Source organism: Perissodus microlepis, chromosome 3 (assembly GCF_051167445.1).
Source record: "Perissodus microlepis isolate ML-2025 ecotype Zambia chromosome 3, ASM5116744v1, whole genome shotgun sequence".
Taxonomy (NCBI): domain Eukaryota; kingdom Metazoa; phylum Chordata; class Actinopteri; order Cichliformes; family Cichlidae; genus Perissodus; species Perissodus microlepis.
Window position 1 is genome coordinate 12,638,302 of NC_140463.1, and position 18,186 is coordinate 12,656,487.

Here is an 18,186-nt window from a genome sequence, read left to right on the forward strand (position 1 = left end):
CATTTAAAACGTGTAACACATTACAGTATTCCTCTGTGTTTCTTTAGAAACTTGTCCTGGTTACAATGCCACTTTGTAATGGAGCCGTAACTCAGACATAATACAATCAAAACAAAGATAATAGACTGAAAGAAATGGGTGTATTTTAACCTGTCTATAGAACCAAAATGTACACAAACAACATTAAAGAAAGCTTCATTTAATCATGGTTAAATGTTACTGAATTGCTCTTAGTCTGGCTCATCACCTGGGACCTGTTTGTCATGGGAGACCCTACCAAGAGCTGAACACTCCAGACAACTCAGCTCCCAGGATCGTCTGAGCTCACAAACCCCTTCACCACGATAAGGTGGCAATTCAAGGAGGGGGTCACATGCCTTGAACCCAACATGCCAAACACAACTCAGCTAAACACAATGGCTAGCTTAATGAGTGTGGCATGTGTCAGAAAAAGACATGTAAAATAAAATTCCCAGCTTGGGAAAAAAAATGAATGATAACAAAAAAAGTTAGATCAGAACGACAACAGCAGTTTCTTTGCATGTTTGGGAACAATTGTCAAGTGAGTCAAGCGACGGACTTGATGAGGAGTCCAATTTCTCAAGTTCGTTTGTATCCTGATGTTGTTTTCTGTATCTTGTGTAGATTAATAGACCACCAAAGATGGCAACAACAAGCAGCACAGCAGTAACTGACAGTCCAGTTGCTAGTGCATAAGGTCCATCCTCCTTCCCTCTGTCTTCCTTTCCTCCATCCTCTGTCCCTCCTCCTGTCTGACCTGCAGGTGAGAAACAGGTGTGAGGTGTCAGCTGTCAGGTAGGTGATGAGTGAAGAACAGAACAGAATCCATTTCCTCTTCAAACTGCTGTCAGACATTATCTACTGCACTCTGATCACATCACTCAGACCAGCTGCTTTCTACAAAGTCTCATCAACAACATCTTTAGAAACAAACATCAACAAGCAGGAAGAAGCTTCACCTCTGATCACACACACACTCAACTCTACTCACTCACCTTTTTTTAAAAAACATGTTTTTGTCAGTGAGATTTAACTTGCTGAAGTCTAAACATTCTTTACTTATTTGCTTATCAAACAATTTACAGGAATGACGAACAGACAGCACTGAGTCACCCTAATGGCTTATTTTGAGCAGGAAAAGCTGTTCTACAGATAATAAGTTATTTTATCATTAGAGTCAAACATAGGCTTAGTGCTTGGTGACAGTTCCGGTGTTAAATTAAAGTAAAACTGGCTCATAAATATAAAATTAAATATTCCAAACTCTCACTTCAAACTGAAACGCTCACTAAGGCCGAGGCATTACAGGCATTACATAACAGTGAGGTGACGTCGACGCAATAGGGAATAAGGGAGTGGTTCTCAACTGTGCTTATTAAATAAGAACTACTTTAACACTGGGCCTGAAGCTCGGTCCTCTCTGGCACAGCTGGCTGCCGGCGGAGCCCGCGGGCATGCCACTGCAACCCCCTCTGGCCTCTGCTCCGTAGCTGCGGGGTGACCTCTCGTTTGGGGCTCTACTCAGCTCTTCCCAGGAGGGTGGCACGGTTCCCCCCCCTTTTGGTGGTCCTCCTCGGGTCCTTGTACTCTGGGGCCTCTGGATATCTGGGGCCTGGATCTCCTCCATACCTGCTTCATACCCTGGTGGACGGGGCTATGGCTCCCCACACTCCCTAGCAGATCGTTACATGGAGAAGCCTTTGGAATACAAGCATGCTGATCCACACAGGTGTGCACACAGGTGTACACACGGGTGTTCACAGACGTGGACTACACCTTTCTTGGCTGCTGCCTCAAAGCACATTGTGCGCTGTCTATCTTGCGTGCTGCACAATATAATTTAATATCTACTGTTATCTACTGCTAGCTAGTTTATTGTGATGGTGCTGTTTTTATTATGTTGTTTGCTTTCTCTTCTGTTTTTTTTTTCTCCATACAGGTGATCCAGGTGTTTTGTTTGTTTTTCTTTCTTTCTCCCCCCCTTTCTCACCGTCTCTTCTCCCCTTTGGTTTTCTTTCTCTCCCTCTCTTTCTTTCATTCTTTCTCCCTGTCCTATGCCCCAGTCATGTCTGTCCCGTTTGTAGCAACCGAAAATAAAATAAATACATAATTATAATAAAGGTCAATCAAATGGACCAATATGGCAAGGCCATGATGATCCACTTGGTAAAATAAATCCGCTTGGCATCTTTCTTGGCCTTAAGACAACAATTCTGATGGCTAAAGATCCAAACGGGACACAAAAAAAAAACGAACTACTTTAACACACGTACACTGACATTTACCGAACTAACCTAAAAATATTTCACTCAAGTGCGCCCACAGTCATTTCATATATCAGGAAACAGCTGAACTCACCAATCGAGGAAGACTTGATGAAGATGGCGAACACCAAAATCAACCAGAGCCAAACGGAAGACGTCGCACCAGACATCTCAGCTGTTCTAAAAACTGAACAGAAAAAAGATTAAATTAAATCTACCGAGTCCAATTAGTTCAAACCTAAAACATAAAATGATCCGTTTTCGTTTATTTCCAGTCACTTTACTGTCTTTTTAAAATAATCCTCTAGAAAAACGTCACACAACAGGTGTCACGTTGACATAAGGTGTAAATAACGCCACAAGTGACACAGAGGTTTTCACCATGCGTTAAAGTCAAATTAAAACTGTCAGTAAACCAAGAACAAACCTTTCATCCAACCCATAAATGCCACAATGACTGAACGAAGTGTTCCTTCGTTTCTATTCGCTCACACTCGGGCGTGCTCGTGATTTTCTTGTTGGCAGGACCTACCGCTGTCCTCAGGTAGCGATCCCGTAGCCTCCGGAATGTTCTGGAATCTTCCAGGTGAACGGTAGTGATGTGACGTTCTGTATCGAGGCTTCAAAGGTTGTGTCGAGTAATTTAGGGGGCGTTTCCGCGATGCGCGTATCGAGGCTTGCTTCATTTATGGGAGGAGCTGAAAATGATGACGTCCGAAGCCTCGCTTCCCGGCTGTACCACGTGACTGGTTCATGAAGTGCTCAACACTGCGCCCAGCATCCTGGAGCACTTCTGTTGTCTTGTACGTGTTTTGAGTTTTTATGTGCTTCTGAGTTTTTACGTGCTTCGGAGTTTGTACGTGTTTTGGAGTTTGTACGTGCTTCAGAGTTCGTACGTGATTTGGAGTTTGTATGTGCTTTGTCTCTAGGGGCCACCGTAAATATACTTTTATTTATTCACTCCACATAAAATGTAATAAATAAATCATATAATACAAAAATCAACTATTCACATTTCAACTTTTAACTATTTACATTTTCAGCTTTTTCCTTTTACAAATTTAAAGAGAAAACAACACAAAACACTGCAAACCACAGCATAATTAAATATAAATTATAATATGAAAACAAAAAGAACATGCATATTCTCTGTCATATGGGCCCGCATGAATAAACTTTCTGAATCCTTTATCATCTGCAACCGAAAATAGTTGTGGATGATTACTATACCTTTCTAATGTGACGTTGTTGTCCCTGGCTCTCTTTCTCTCTCTCTCCCTCCTGCTCTGTTCCTGTGCTACTGAGTGTAACTACCGCCCCTCCCCCCTCTGCCCAGCGTAAAGCACAAGGCTCGGTGCAGAGTGAAGCGGAAAAAAAGTGCGAGAGAGGGTGAGAGAAAGAAGAAAAAAAAAACCCACGTGACGGCTCGTGATAAGGAGCCGGCTCGCGTCGTTCATGTCAAAGACCCGGCTCTAAGAGCCATTTCGTTCGCGAACGACCCATCACTAGAACTTTGCCGCGAGCTATGACAGCGATATAAACCCCTCAGACTTCATTCAAAATGTGGGTGTTTGATGGAGAGTTGTTAGTGAGAGTTTGGAGACAGTTTGGAGGTTTATGAGAGTGAGGAGAGAAAGTCAGGAGAGAATGGAGCCAGCTAAGAAGAGGAGGATGTCCTCCCCTGTGTGGGAACATTGTGATTTTATTCCTCCCAACAAGGTATGTAAATTTCTACAGAAGATGTATTTTCATAATACTGATGGTGCAATAAAACTTATGTTAAGCTGTCTTTACTTTTGTACAAGGTGAAGTGTTTGCTATGTGCCAGGGAGCTGGGATATAACAACAACACCTCATCCATGCTTAGTCACCATGACAATAAGGGGAACACCGATTGTGGAGCAAGACCAGGTGAGCCATCAAATGTCATGATAATATAGCATGCCGTAATGTTACTAAATGATATAACAATATTATACAGCTGTAATAAGTTACGTGTGTGATATTTATATTTGTGCTTTGTCTTTATTGTCTTTCCTCAGGAGAAGAATCTCAAATAGATGAAGACCTGGTTAGCATGGTGATTGAGGACTCCCAGCCATTTAGCATTGTGGAGGACAAAGGATTTAAAAGATTTGTTAAATCATTAAATCCTAGCTATGTTCTCCCCACTAAAAGGTCATAAAAGCAGTGAAAATTTAGTTTTTACAGATTAAAATGTGAACAGGCAGGACTGAGGCCTCAGTGTGTAGCTGTCCATACCTCAACGTTACAAAAGCACAACCACTGTCCACACCCCAACCACACCTCACCTCACAGTAAGTGATCATTTCCATTTTAAGCATTTCCAAATAATCATTTTCCATACTGCCAGTATAAATATATACAGTATACTGCATCACTACAATATAGATGTTTTACACACTCCTTTTGTTGTTGACATTTACAGGCTGTGTGCAAAAGGCCACACTCTTCAAATTCATGCCAACTAATATTTTTACGTCCAGTAGGTGTCCTACTAGATCACATGAAGCTTCAAGAAGCTTTGCGCTGGGGTGAACCAATTGGATGAAAAGCTTCAGTGCTTCATGAAGCTTCATCTGCCCATCACTACTTATCAGAACCTTTTCCACCTGGCTTTACAGTTTTTGTGTACCCCAGCTTCATCTGTGCCCTGTGAGCATATGTTTTCCAAAGCTGGGGAAATGGTGTCAAAAAAACCCGCAACAGACTGAATGCAAAAACAATGGATAAACGTATTTTTCTGAATCGAAAAATATAATAAACTCTGAGTCAATTACATTTAAATGGGTAATTTAAATGTAATTTAAATGGGTAATTTAAATGGGTAATATCACAATACTTTCATTTTAATTTTCACTTAATGTCATTCACAATATATTTTAAATATGTCTACAATATTTGCTATATAAAAGATATAAAATGATTCCATGGAAACTGCAATACCTTACAGTGTATGCAAGTATGACTAGGTCATTGAATCAGTGTCTGTTGTGTCTCAAGTAAGTTGCCTGCAATGATATTTAAGGTCCAACGGGTGTCAGTATGGAGCAAAACAGCAACACTGTCGACACAGTAACGATACAGTTTGGGGAATGTGCTGAAACGCTTCACGAAGCCTCATCTACCCATCACTACAATCTACACATGCAAATAAACATAGATGTCCATTGTCCATAAATGAAGTGTAATAATGAGAAATAACAGAGGGAAAACCTTTTGAACATGTGGAAAAAAGCAGGTGGAAAAAGGCATGGAAAGTCATGACACCAGCTGTAATCTATCAGTAATTAGTAATTTGCCACTTAGTGGAAATTAACATCAGCTGGTTCTGTCCCAACTGATCCTCTATAAAAAAGGTAACTTTTTAGCAGTTTTTAACACAAGATACATCTCCTGGTGATTGTTTCAAAGAAAACAATAAGTAATGCAAGGGTGTATATTTGGTTTTGGCATTGGTGGGGACGGATGATTCAACCACCAAACCCTGCCCGGTTTCTTTTTTTTCCCTTTTTGTCTTTGCTTTTTGATAAAAAAAAAAGGAGAACTATACTTGCCTACATATGCTATTCTACATGCTTTTAAACCATTTAAAATTACAATTCATAGTTTTATATGTGAATTAAATAATGTTAAATTACTATTAAACAAATGACTAAGTATTTTAGACTTTAGTTTACTTCAGCCATATTCCATATAAATGTATCATACAAAAATAAAAATGGCTTTAAATACAGTCATATAGATAAGATAAGATAAGATAAGATAAGATAAGATAAGATAACTCTTTATTGTCATTGCACAGTCATACATAGTACAGTAGTACAATGAAATTGGAAAACTGTCCTACGTCGGCACTACATATAACACAACACGACACGATATGACACATCACAACGCAACACAAACAACACAACACAGTATATTAACTTAGTATAAAAAAGAAGAATAAGTGTATGTGTATTGCACACTGTTATTATTTCATTTCATTTCATTTCATTTATTCATTTATAAAGCACATTTAATAACAACAGGGCGTTGACCAAAGTGCTGTACAACATAACAATTAAACAGTGACATTAACAACAACAACTGATAAAAATTAAAAACAGATTAGGATAAAAGAATTGGTAACTCTCCTACAGTTTCGAAAGCCAGAGTAAAAAAATATGTTATTATTGCACATTAATTGTTATTGCACCTTGTTATAAATATAAATATTATTATTGTTATTGTTTTAAACATTGTTACCTCCCCCCTAAAAAAGTCCAGGGAGGTAGCCAGTCAGGTCAGCTATTTGCATTGATCAGGGCTATTGCCCTGTTGTAAAAGCTGTCCTTGAGTCTATTTGTTCGGGACCTCAGCAGCCTGAACCTCCTGCCAGACGGCAGCAGCTTAAACACCCGGTGTCCTGGGTGTGTACAGTCCCATAGGATGCTGCGTGCCCTCTTGAGACAGCTGTACAGGTCCTTCAGGGAGGAAAGAGGATGTCCAATGATTTTTTGGGCCATATTGATGACCCTCTGGAGTGCCTTTCTGTGTGCTGTGGTGCAGCTGGAGAACCACACACCGATGCAATATGTCAGCACACTTTCAATGGAGCAGCGGTAGAAGACGGTCAGCAGCTCCTTCTTCAGCCACTGTACATGCGTTTTATCCTCAGATTAAAACTATGATAAGCTATAAGATATGCTTGCTTTGCCTCACCTTTGGCCCTGGCTCTTCCCCTCTGACTGCACAAGGACATATTGCCACCTGATAAAATAACACATTGATTTGTGCCATATAAAAAGTGAGACATGTCAATTCAGATTCTTTGTCAAATATACACTAATGAATCAATTTACATCAGCAGCCTAACAATTGTCATGATAATAAATACTAGTAAATCTATAGCACCGAATCATCAGTCAGTCACCTGTGACCTTGACTCTTCACCTCTTTTCGAGCTACAACATGGCAGAGCTGCCTCTGTCACCTGATAAATAACAATGAGACAATCCAAATACATGCAGTCACACATGTGCTTCAAATACAGTCATGAACCAACAAGTCATCATCACATTTCACCTGTGATCTTGTGTCACCATTACTCTCTGAGCTTTGTGTTGGTTCTTCTGTCACCTGACAAATAGGACATACATGACAATAAGAATAAAATGTGGAGCTGCTTCAATGTTTCTGTCAATTTGTGCAGATCTTGACACATCAGTAATGTTTGTAGGGTGAGACTATTTTTTTTTAATTTGTGCAAACTGCACTACAAGGTGGAATATTTGCAAAATCATGACTACCTCATGATATTTGTCTCAAAAATTAACCCTATGAATATGTCAGTACCATTAGGATGAAATTATTATGTCACCAACATTTTAACATTAGACATATAATTTTAACAGCCTCTGTAAACTAATATCCTGGCTGCTCGAGGCTGTCGTTTTCTGACAGTTTCAATCAAACTTAGAAATGTTACTCTGAGACTGAGAGAACTAATAGTGCTGCATGTTGTGCAGTTAGTTTCCAAAACACGTTATTCATGGTTACATACAATTTTAGACTGATGTGGGCCAAAGCCTAGCATAGCCTGTAACGTTATTATGACGGACACATTTTATGAGTGAACTTGAGTTTAAGTGACTTACAGGTTTTTCTGAAAAATACTTTCTTATATCCAGGTTCTTCCTTTTTGCTGCCGTCCTCCTCTCCTCCTCGCAGCGCAGGTTTGCCGCTGCTAAAACTAAACAGAGCTCCCTGAAAGGCACAGCCAATCACATTGGCCATATTTGTCACATGAGGTAGGACTCCAGTAGAGAATGTAATTTAACACTTTCTGCACCACTAGGTGAATGAGATGCTGACAGATGTTTTTTTTTTCTATCGGTTTTGTTTATCTTTGCTCGAAGAGATCAAATTATTGGTGGGGACAATTCAATAATCGCTGGATATTGGTGGGGACATGTCCCTTCCGTCCATGCCAAATCTGCGCCCTTGAAGTAATGCACTCATCCGCCTTGGCCCATATGCATGTTCCAAGTTCACTGAACAACACTGTGAAATACTGGAATTATATTGTCTGGCAAGATAAGACCAAAACTACACACCATGTTTGGTCAAAAGGCACTGCATATCATCCAGAAAACACCAAATCAGCAGTGTACCCATGTACATACATACACGTATGTATACATACATACATACATACATACATACATACACGCGCACACACATGTGTGTGTTGTAACCACTACAGGTTGTGACAGCCTGTGCCGTCCTCCACAACATCTGCCTCAGTGCTGGTGACATCGTGGATGAGCCTGAGGAAGATGGAGCAGAGGATGAGGAGGGGGAGGCTGGGATGGAGGCAGTCAGTGGTGCTCCTTGGCGGGAGCAACTGTCATCTGAGGTGTCAGCCCTGGAGGAGGTACCACCAGACCACGACTACTGTTAACAGGCAAGTGCAAATTTGTCTAGGAACCTTTTCTCCGGTGGCATATGGCACTTCATGGCATTCCTGCTTGCATATCTCTGACATCTTAGTGGTGCGGCAGCCGTCGATAGAGCCAGCCCTGCAAACCTGTGGGTGGACGTTGCAGTGGACAGTGGGAGGATGCATCCTTAAGCTCTCTTTGCAGACCACCCTGTGTGATTCTCCACTCGCCGACTGGATGAGACAAACCGCAGGTCACAGTTGCAGCACCCCATCCATGTCTGATCTATCTTCAGCAGATCCAGCAACACTGCCAGGGACTTCCTGGCATGTATTGGAGTTGTGACAGAAATGGTCCGGGAACAGGACACTCAGGTTAATCTTGTGTGGACACATGTACATACAGGGAGTGCAGAATTATTAGGCAAATGAGTATTTTGTCCACATCATCCTCTTCATGCATGTTGTCTTACTCCAAGCTGTATAGGCTCGAAAGCCTACTACCAATTAAGCATATTAGGTGATGTGCATCTCTGTAATGAGAAGGGGTGTGGTCTAATGACATCAACACCCTATATCAGGTGTGCATAATTATTAGGCAACGTCCTTTCCTTTGGCAAAATGGGTCAAAAGAAGGACTTGACAGGCTCAGAAAAGTCAAAAATAGTGAGATATCTTGCAGAGGGATGCAGCAGTCTCAAAATTGCAAAGCTTCTGAAGCGTGATCATCGAACAATCAAGCGTTTCATTCAAAATAGTCAACAGGGTCGCAAGAAGCGTGTGGAAAAACCAAGGCGCAAAATAACTGCCCATGAACTGAGAAAAGTCAAGCGTGCAGCTGCCAAGATGCCACTTGCCACCAGTTTGGCCATATTTCAGAGCTGCAACATCACTGGAGTGCCCAAAAGCACAAGGTGTGCAATACTCAGAGACATGGCCAAGGTAAGAAAGGCTGAAAGACGACCACCACTGAACAAGACACACAAGCTGAAACGTCAAGACTGGGCCAAGAAATATCTCAAGACTGATTTTTCTAAGGTTTTATGGACTGATGAAATGAGAGTGAGTCTTGATGGGCCAGATGGATGGGCCCGTGGCTGGATTGGTAAAGGGCAGAGAGCTCCAGTCCGACTCAGACGGCAGCAAGGTGGAGGTGCAGTACTGGTTTGGGCTGGTATCATCAAAGATGAGCTTGTGGGGCCTTTTCGGGTTGAGGATGGAGTCAAGCTCAACTCCCAGTCCTACTGCCAGTTTCTGGAAGACACCTTCTTCAAGCAGTGGTACAGGAAGAAGTCTGCATCCTTCAAGAAAAACATGATTTTCATGCAGGACAATGCTCCATCACACGCGTCCAAGTACTCCACAGCGTGGCTGGCAAGAAAGGGTATAAAAGAAGAAAAACTAATGACATGGCCTCCTTGTTCACCTGATCTGAACTCCATTGAGAACCTGTGGTCCATCATCAAATGTGAGATTTACAAGGAGGGAAAACAGTACACCTCTCTGAACAGTGTCTGGGAGGCTGTGGTTGCTGCTGCACGCAATGTTGATGGTGAACAGATCAAAACACTGACAGAATCCATGGATGGCAGGCTTTTGAGTGTCCTTGCAAAGAAAGGTGGCTATATTGGTCGCTGATTTGTTTTTGTTTTGTTTTTGAATGTCAGAAATGTATATTTGTGAATGTGGAGATGTTATATTGGTTTCACTGGTAAAAATAAATAATTGAAATGGGTATATATTTGTTTTTTGTTAAGTTGCCTAATAATTATGCACAGTAATAGTCACCTGCACACACAGATATCCCCCTAAAATAGCTAAAACTAAAAACAAACTAAAAACTACTTCCAAAAACATTCAGCTTTGATATTAATGAGTTTTTTGGGTTCATTGAGAACATGGTTGTTGTTCAATAATAAAATTATTCCTCAAAAATACAACTTGCCTAATAATTCTGCACTCCCTGTAGCTGCAAATATTGTAGTCTTCAAATGCTGCTTATGCATTGCACATTTGTTTTTTTTTTTGTTGTTGTTGTTTCTGATATGTACTCTGTTTTTGAGTGAATGTCCATTTGCAATTATGACTTGGCACCTGTTGATTAAATGGATTCAGTGACTATTACTGTTTGATTCCATTTATTGCGAAAATAAGACTTGTAACGTCCAACACAAAGGGCACAATGTCACAAAATGATTTAAAGGAAAGTGTCTGCAATGCAGAAAATAGAAGGTGTCTGGTGCCTGGAAAATCATCTCAACACACAAATGTCACAGAACTGTCAAAGAAAATTAGAGGGGCGCAGCAGTCATTTTGGGATCAGACGTTCCAGGATTGAAAAAAGTCTGTCCATTCGCTCCTTGTTCTCCTGCGCCCTTCTCTCCTCTGCCTCCCTTTGTTGCTGCATGTCCTCCCTGATGAGGTTGAGCAGCTCGTCATCCCGATCCCGTTTCTTCTTCCTTGCTGTTGTCGGTGGCTGACTGTCTCCCTCATCAGTGTCCGATTCTGCTACGTTCTGGTCACCCATTGCTGAACTTGGCCCTGGAGTGTCCTCAGGGAGAGTGGACAGTAGGACAGGGGGCCTGATGGACGGCCTCTGTCCTATTACCTCGTCCATGAGGGCATACCAGGGCCAAGTGGCAGCAGTGGGCTTCCCACTTACACCCTCTCCTGACCCTGGATACTTTCAGTCCTACAGGCAGGGGAAATAAAAACACGACAGTTAAGACATGATAACACCACAACACTTCTTAGTAGGTGTACATTTACTAACTTGTGTCCTCGTAACTTATCTGCTTGAGAACAACATACTTTGTATTTTGTCTTGAGGTTATCCCACTTTTTCCTTGCCTGCAAGGGGGTGACTGTCCCCTGCAACCCCATCTTCTCCAGTATAGTCCTGATCACACCCGAAAAGTAAGAGCAGACAGAAACCTTGGCAACTATGTTGATCCCCACATCTGAATGTTTGCACATCAGCACGCCAGAGTGATACCGAATGGACATCACAGGTTCTGTGCAGCATGAGGGTTCATGAAACTACACTCATATATGGGTGTGAATTAATTTGTTCTTGTACCTTCATGCCACAGTGGCAGAATTCTTCACCCCAGTGAAGAGGTGATCGTTTTCGCCTCGCAGTCTTATGAGGAGAGTTGTTTGCTCTTTGTTCCCTGCAACGTATCACAGACCGATTAATTAGCAAGATATAACGTAGCTGTATGTGAGTGGCAATGCATGACAAACTGCTGGGGCCACCATACTAGTTCACGTGCAATCTATCACAGGGATTCTATGGATTATAAGCTAAACACAGGCATATGCCCAGAGACTACCAACAGAACTGCTAAGCGGGTTTCACTTTTGTAACACCAGATTTTCAAGTACTTACATTTGAATGCGGATTCCTCTCCCACTGTCACGCCCGGTTCGCCCGCCATTGTTCCGATCCAAAATCCTTCTACTGGTTCGGAATTTATGCGGCAGGTGGCCCGCAATGACTCCTGGGATATAGTAGGACATGAAGGATACATTGGACCCATCCTTAGAATTCAGGGCAAAGTAGGACGCATTTGTCGCCACATTTTGAGTACTCTTTGGATTCGGACAGCCTTCGCCGTGACGTCATTGCCTCTAAATGTGGCATTGGCGCATCCTTCCCCCGGTTTCGGACACGACTAACCCTCAAATTCGCGGAGAGGTAGGACGCATTTGTCGCCACATTTTAAGTGCTCTTTGAATTCGGACAGCCTTCGCCGCGTCGCTGTGACGTCATTGCATCCAAATATGGCATTTTAAGCATCCTTCCCCTGAATTCGGACACAGCCTTCAACACATGCTGATTTATCCATTTAAATCAGCTGTGATGGATCAAGGACACATCTAAAACCTGCAGGGACACCGGCCCTCGTGGACTGGGATTGGGGACCTCTGGTTTCCAGTGTAGCTTAGTGCATTTTACGCTTGTGTTTCAAGTGTGGCTTAGTGCATTTTACGCTTGTGTTTCAAGTGTAGCTTAGTGCATTTTACGCTTGTGTTTCAAGTGTAGCTTAGTGCATTTTACGCTTGTGTTTCAAGTTATTAACTCCGATTCTTTTGTCCCCGTGATAGAACAGAGAAAACCGACTCATAGTGTGTTAAAACATTAGTTTTTCTTTTTATTCAATCATCTTCCGGAAAAGAGAGACCCCTGCACAGCTCAAACGCCAGTTGCAAGAGCTCTAACATTTTTAGCTCAACATGTGTCTTATATGGTGTTATTTCTGTACTTCAGACGTCACACATGTCACACACAGTTTCAACCATTGCTTATATGGAAAGTTCCTCTTTTCTGTGTCTTTATCTATTAATATGCCTGTGCACTAAAACTTCCTGTTTTTTTTAGTCTGGCTGAGCACTTAGTTTGTGAGTCAAAAGTGGCCTTGCTCTACAAGCCTTCATTATTAAAGTACATAAAACAATCTAATAGGAAAATAAGGATACTAAGGATATTGATTTCATGACAAAGTGTAGCTTAGTGCATTTTACACTTGCGTTTCAAGTGTAGCTTAGTGCATTTTACACTTGCGTTTCAAGTGTAGCCTAGTGCATTTTACACTTGCGTTTCAAGTGTAGCTTAGTGCATTTTACACTTGCGTTTCAAGTGTAGCTTAGTGCATTTTAGCCTGTGCATTTTACACTTGCGTTTCAAGTGTAGCCTAGTGCATTTACACTTGCGTTTCAAGTGTAGCTTAGTGCATTTTACACTTGCGTTTCAAGTGTAGCTTAGTGCATTTTACACTTGCGTTTCAAGTGTAGCTTAGTGCATTTTAGCCTGTGCATTTTACACTTGCGTTTCAAGTGTAGCCTAGTGCATTTACACTTGCGTTTCAAGTGTAGCTTAGTGCATTTTACACTTGCGTTTCAAGTGTAGCCTAGTGCATTTTACACTTGCGTTTCAAGTGTAGCCTAGTGCATTTACACTTGCGTTTCAAGTGTAGCTTAGTGCATTTTACACTTGCGTTTCAAGTGTAGCTTAGTGCATTTTACACTGGGGTTTCAAGTGTAGCTTAGTGCATTTTACACTTGCGTTTCAAGTGTAGCTTAGTGCATTTTAGCCTGTGCATTTTACACTTGCGTTTCAAGTGTAGCCTAGTGCATTTTACACTTGCGTTTCAAGTGTAGCTTAGTGCATTTTACACTGGCGTTTCAAGTGTAGCTTAGTGCATTTTAGCCTGTGCATTTTACACTTGCGTTTCAAGTGTAGCCTAGTGCATTTACACTTGCGTTTCAAGTGTAGCCTAGTGCATTTTACACTTGCGTTTCAAGTGTAGCTTAGTGCATTTACACTTGTATTTAAAGTATAGCTTAGATTCTTACATAAATGCACTATGTTTACACTGTATCAGGTTTATGGTCTAGTGTACTACATTTACACTTGTTTTTACCGTGTATTATGTTTACAGTGCCATTGGCCATCATAACCTCAGTGCCTCGTATCCAACATGCCAAACACATCTGAGCTAATTGCACAGGAGCTAGCCAAATGGTTGTAGCATGCATTTTGAGAAATAAGAAAATTTCTCTGATAAGAGTTAAAAAAAAAAATAACAAAAAATAACACAAAAAACAATAAGCCAAACACTAATTCAAATTTCTGCACTAAATGGTTAGCATGTTTTTTTTTGTATGTTTGCACTATTCAACTTACTTGCAAACAGCGGTCAAGACTGAAAAACCTGCTGCTCTTCATCTGTTTCTCTCCCAGAAAAAAGAGACTTACAGTTTAGTTGTTAACTGATCAGTTGGTGTTCAGCTGGATGACTGTATAAATCCATCCGCTGCTGTTTTTTACAGTTTCTGTAGATCAGAATACCAACAACAAAAATAAGTAGCACAGCAGAAATTGACAGACCAACTATCAGTTTAGTCTTCTCTAGTTCAGCCTCTTTTGATTCATCTTCCTCTTGTACTGGCTGACCTGCAGGTGAGAAACAGGTGTGAGGTGTCAGCTGTCAGGTAGGTGATGAGTGAAGAACAGAACAGAATCCATTTCCTCTTCAAACTGCTGTCAGACATTATCTACTGCACTCTGATCACATCACTCAGACCAGCTGCTTTCTACAAATTCTCATCAACAACATCTTTAGAAACAAACATCAACAAGCAGGAAGGAGCTTCACCTCTGATCACACACACTCAACTCTACTCACTCACCTGGAGGATCAACAACACTCAGGTAGATTATATTGATGGGATCTACTTCCAGATATGCTCTTTTTCTGCAGCTTGTTCCTGTCCTCATACGACACTCATATGATCCATTATCGGCAGTTGTCACATTCTTCAGAATCAAAGACGCATCTCCATACTTCATATCTCTGTCCTTCAGATACACCCGGTTCACAAAAGATGGATGCTGGTGTTTTGGATCAGACCGCCCATCCCGATACAAAAGGACATATTCCTCATTTAGATCAGGTCTGCTCCACTCTATACCTATGATGTTGTCTGGAGCTTGACATGGCAGAGTAACATCCTGTTCAGTCTCAGCTGTGATGATTTCCTGGCCTGAAAGAGGAAACACGGTGCAGAGAGGTTAATGTAAAACTGCAGAATGACATTATTGCCAGACATGGCCAGCCACAGTATGAAAATCTACACTCAGAGAGCCCAGAACTCTGAATGGGAAACATGAATGTACATATGCCACAGTCACGATGACACCAGTGATCATGACTTAATTTAAAAGAAAAACTAAAATATTAAAAAACAATCAGTTTAAGAAACTTGGGGTCCATAATAGAAACTTATAACAAAACAAATGTCAGCGTTTGAGGTGATGGACTCAAAGTCCAACACCCCGGCAGGCCCCAGGTACCACCTACAACTACTACTATTTTTACAAATACAAAAGGTATGAAGACCTTATAAGAATGGGAATGAAACCCCAAGCAAACTTCACTTGATACAGTTAAACATGTTTATCTGACATGCAGCCACAAAACTATTTTTATATGCAGATCAACCCTGTGTTGCATGGTTTCGCTTTAGAAAACCCAAGACACATTTAGCATTTTTTTTTTTTTACTGTAGTTGTGCAGTCGCCTATTATGGGCTCATTTTGAGCAGGAAACCCCAGACAGGGAGCTGAGAGGTTATTTTAGCAAGAGGGATCTGTTTATTTAGTATTATACTGATATAATTTGCATGAAGCCTCTGCTCAATGTCTCGATCTTTTGGACTCTGTTTATCACGGGGCATTAGAATTTATAACTGGTTGTAAACCTTTAACACTGTACTTTATATTCTCTGACTTACTTATTGGTTACCTTAAACATTAAAGATGTTAAATAATTTAATCAAAATTGTCAACCTTTTTTTTTTAATTTAAAATGAAATATTGAAAGTATTTCAGTTCCATAAGGCTAAATAAAAAAAAAATAAAAAAAATAACACTAAATGTTTTGGTATGAAATCTAAATAATAAATACAGTTTGAACATTTGTTACAAATCAAATCAATTTGAAAATAATGTTTACATATATAAAAATATACTCTGAACTTTTAGGAGGGAATCTTTACTTAGTACTGTGCATTACATAAAGTTTTGCAGGAATTGTGTGTGTGTGTGTGTGTGTGTGTGTGTGTGTGTGTGTGTGTGTGTGTGTGTGTGTGTGTGTGTGTGTGTGCGTGCGTGTGTGTGTGTGTGTGTGTGGCTGTCAATAGTTTGAGCTGAAGTGTAGAAAAATATTTGAAGGCTGCTGTGTGTTTATTCCTCCATAATTATCATCAGTGCAGTCTAGACAGTGACACCAGAATTCCTGCGCATTTCACTTCCGCTAAGAAATCAGCCGTGTATTCAGTGAATTACTTTTTATTGATTTATTTTTGTGTGTGCTTGCGTGTAGACCTCTGCGTTCAACGAGGCCTTTGAATAACACAGCGTGATGGTGCAATTGCAAAGAACTGCAGCTATCAGTGAGCCCTTTGCATGACGTAAACAACAAGCTGACGTTTAAATTACTGAAGTTGGTCCAAAGACGCTTTCTATATCAAAAAAACAGTTTAACTCACCCACGAAGGAAGATGGGATGAAAATGGCCAACAGTAAAATCAACCAGAGCCAGAAGGAAGACGTTGCATCAGACATTTCAGCGGTCCAAAAAACTAAACGGAAAAACGGATTAGAGATTCAATTAAACTAATTAGGTAAACATCGACACGTAAAATTTGTGTCATACAGTTTCTCATCATGCTGTGAAGTCAAATTAAAGCTATCATCAAATCAAGAACAAACCTACAGTCCATATGCAAGCGAGTCTGCGGAATTCCACAGTAACACAACGCGTTACTGGGAACACTGGTGCGGTACAGCCAGTGTTGGTCAAGTTACTTGAAAAAAGTAATCAGTAACTAATTACTGATTACTTCCCCAAAAAAGTAATCCTGTTACTTTACTGATTACTTATTTTCAAAAGTAATTAATTACTTAGTTACTTAGTTACTTTTTAAAAACACGATTTACAACCTGAATAGGTGATAAAGCGATAGATCTTTCAGCCCAATTCTACTTTTTCTACATAATCCATCATACAAAATGTAATCAAATGGAAAAGTCCCTTTTTAAAACTTGTTTTATTAGTTTTAATCTTTTAACTTTATGCATCAAGCAAAAATGTAATTATATGCAACATTCTCTGACTGGAAGAAATTTCTTTAATATTTAAACCTATTTTCTGCACATTCCAGCACATAATTTTTTTTTTTTTTGTGTGTGTTTACACTCACTCTTTCAAATAGATGCAAGTAAAACACAGCATTATAATGAGACAGAGAGGAGGTGGCTCATTTTAAATAATTTCAACATCTTAGTTAAAGAAGCTAGCTTCTGGTTTTCAGTAGCTTAAGAAAATTGAACTTATTCATTCAATAACTTATTCATGGTTTACTTAAAATAAATAAAATCTGCATTTACACTACTTTAAAAATGTATTAAAACGCTGCTCTAAAAGGCAAATCACAAATTGAATTGTGGTTTTATATTTAGATTCTTTGTTCAAGAATGCAAATTAATAAGTGTAATTTGTCATCTTCATCAAAAAGAAATAATAATATTGTTTTTTACTATTTATTCTGCTTCGTTTAAAAAAAAGTACATTTAAAAAATCTTGGATAACAATAGCAATTATATTTTCACATTAAATATATCATTTTACTTAAAGAGCTTATTCACACTGGTGGATTAAACATGTAATTTAAATACCACTTGAAACATGCAAAAAATTATAGCATGTTTGGATCTTAACAAGGTTCCAAAGAACATTTGTTGTAAAATTCTGTTCATGTATCTTATTTTGTTTAAATGTCCGTAATCTCGGCATGGTGCAATAATGAGGTGGGGAAAGTGTAATCTCTGAGTTGAGGCCTAATCCTCCACGTTAGCTGGACCTTGGATGCAAGCTGTGGATGGGA

The 18,186-nt window shown here is 40.2% G+C and overlaps 1 long non-coding RNA gene and 1 pseudogene across 1 annotated transcript; both read right to left on the minus strand.

Moving 5' to 3' along the window:
• Window positions 1-121: 121 nt before the first annotated feature.
• Window positions 122-2,877, minus strand: LOC146389966 (uncharacterized). Its single transcript, XR_014798557.1, has 2 exons — window positions 2,713-2,877; window positions 122-2,472 (listed from the first exon to the last, which is right to left on the minus strand). It is a non-coding gene; the product is annotated as an uncharacterized LOC146389966 (long non-coding RNA).
• An 8,164-nt stretch (window positions 2,878-11,041) lies between these two features.
• Window positions 11,042-16,864, minus strand: LOC146389967 (uncharacterized; annotated as a pseudogene).
• Between the last annotated feature and the right edge of the window lie 1,322 nt (window positions 16,865-18,186).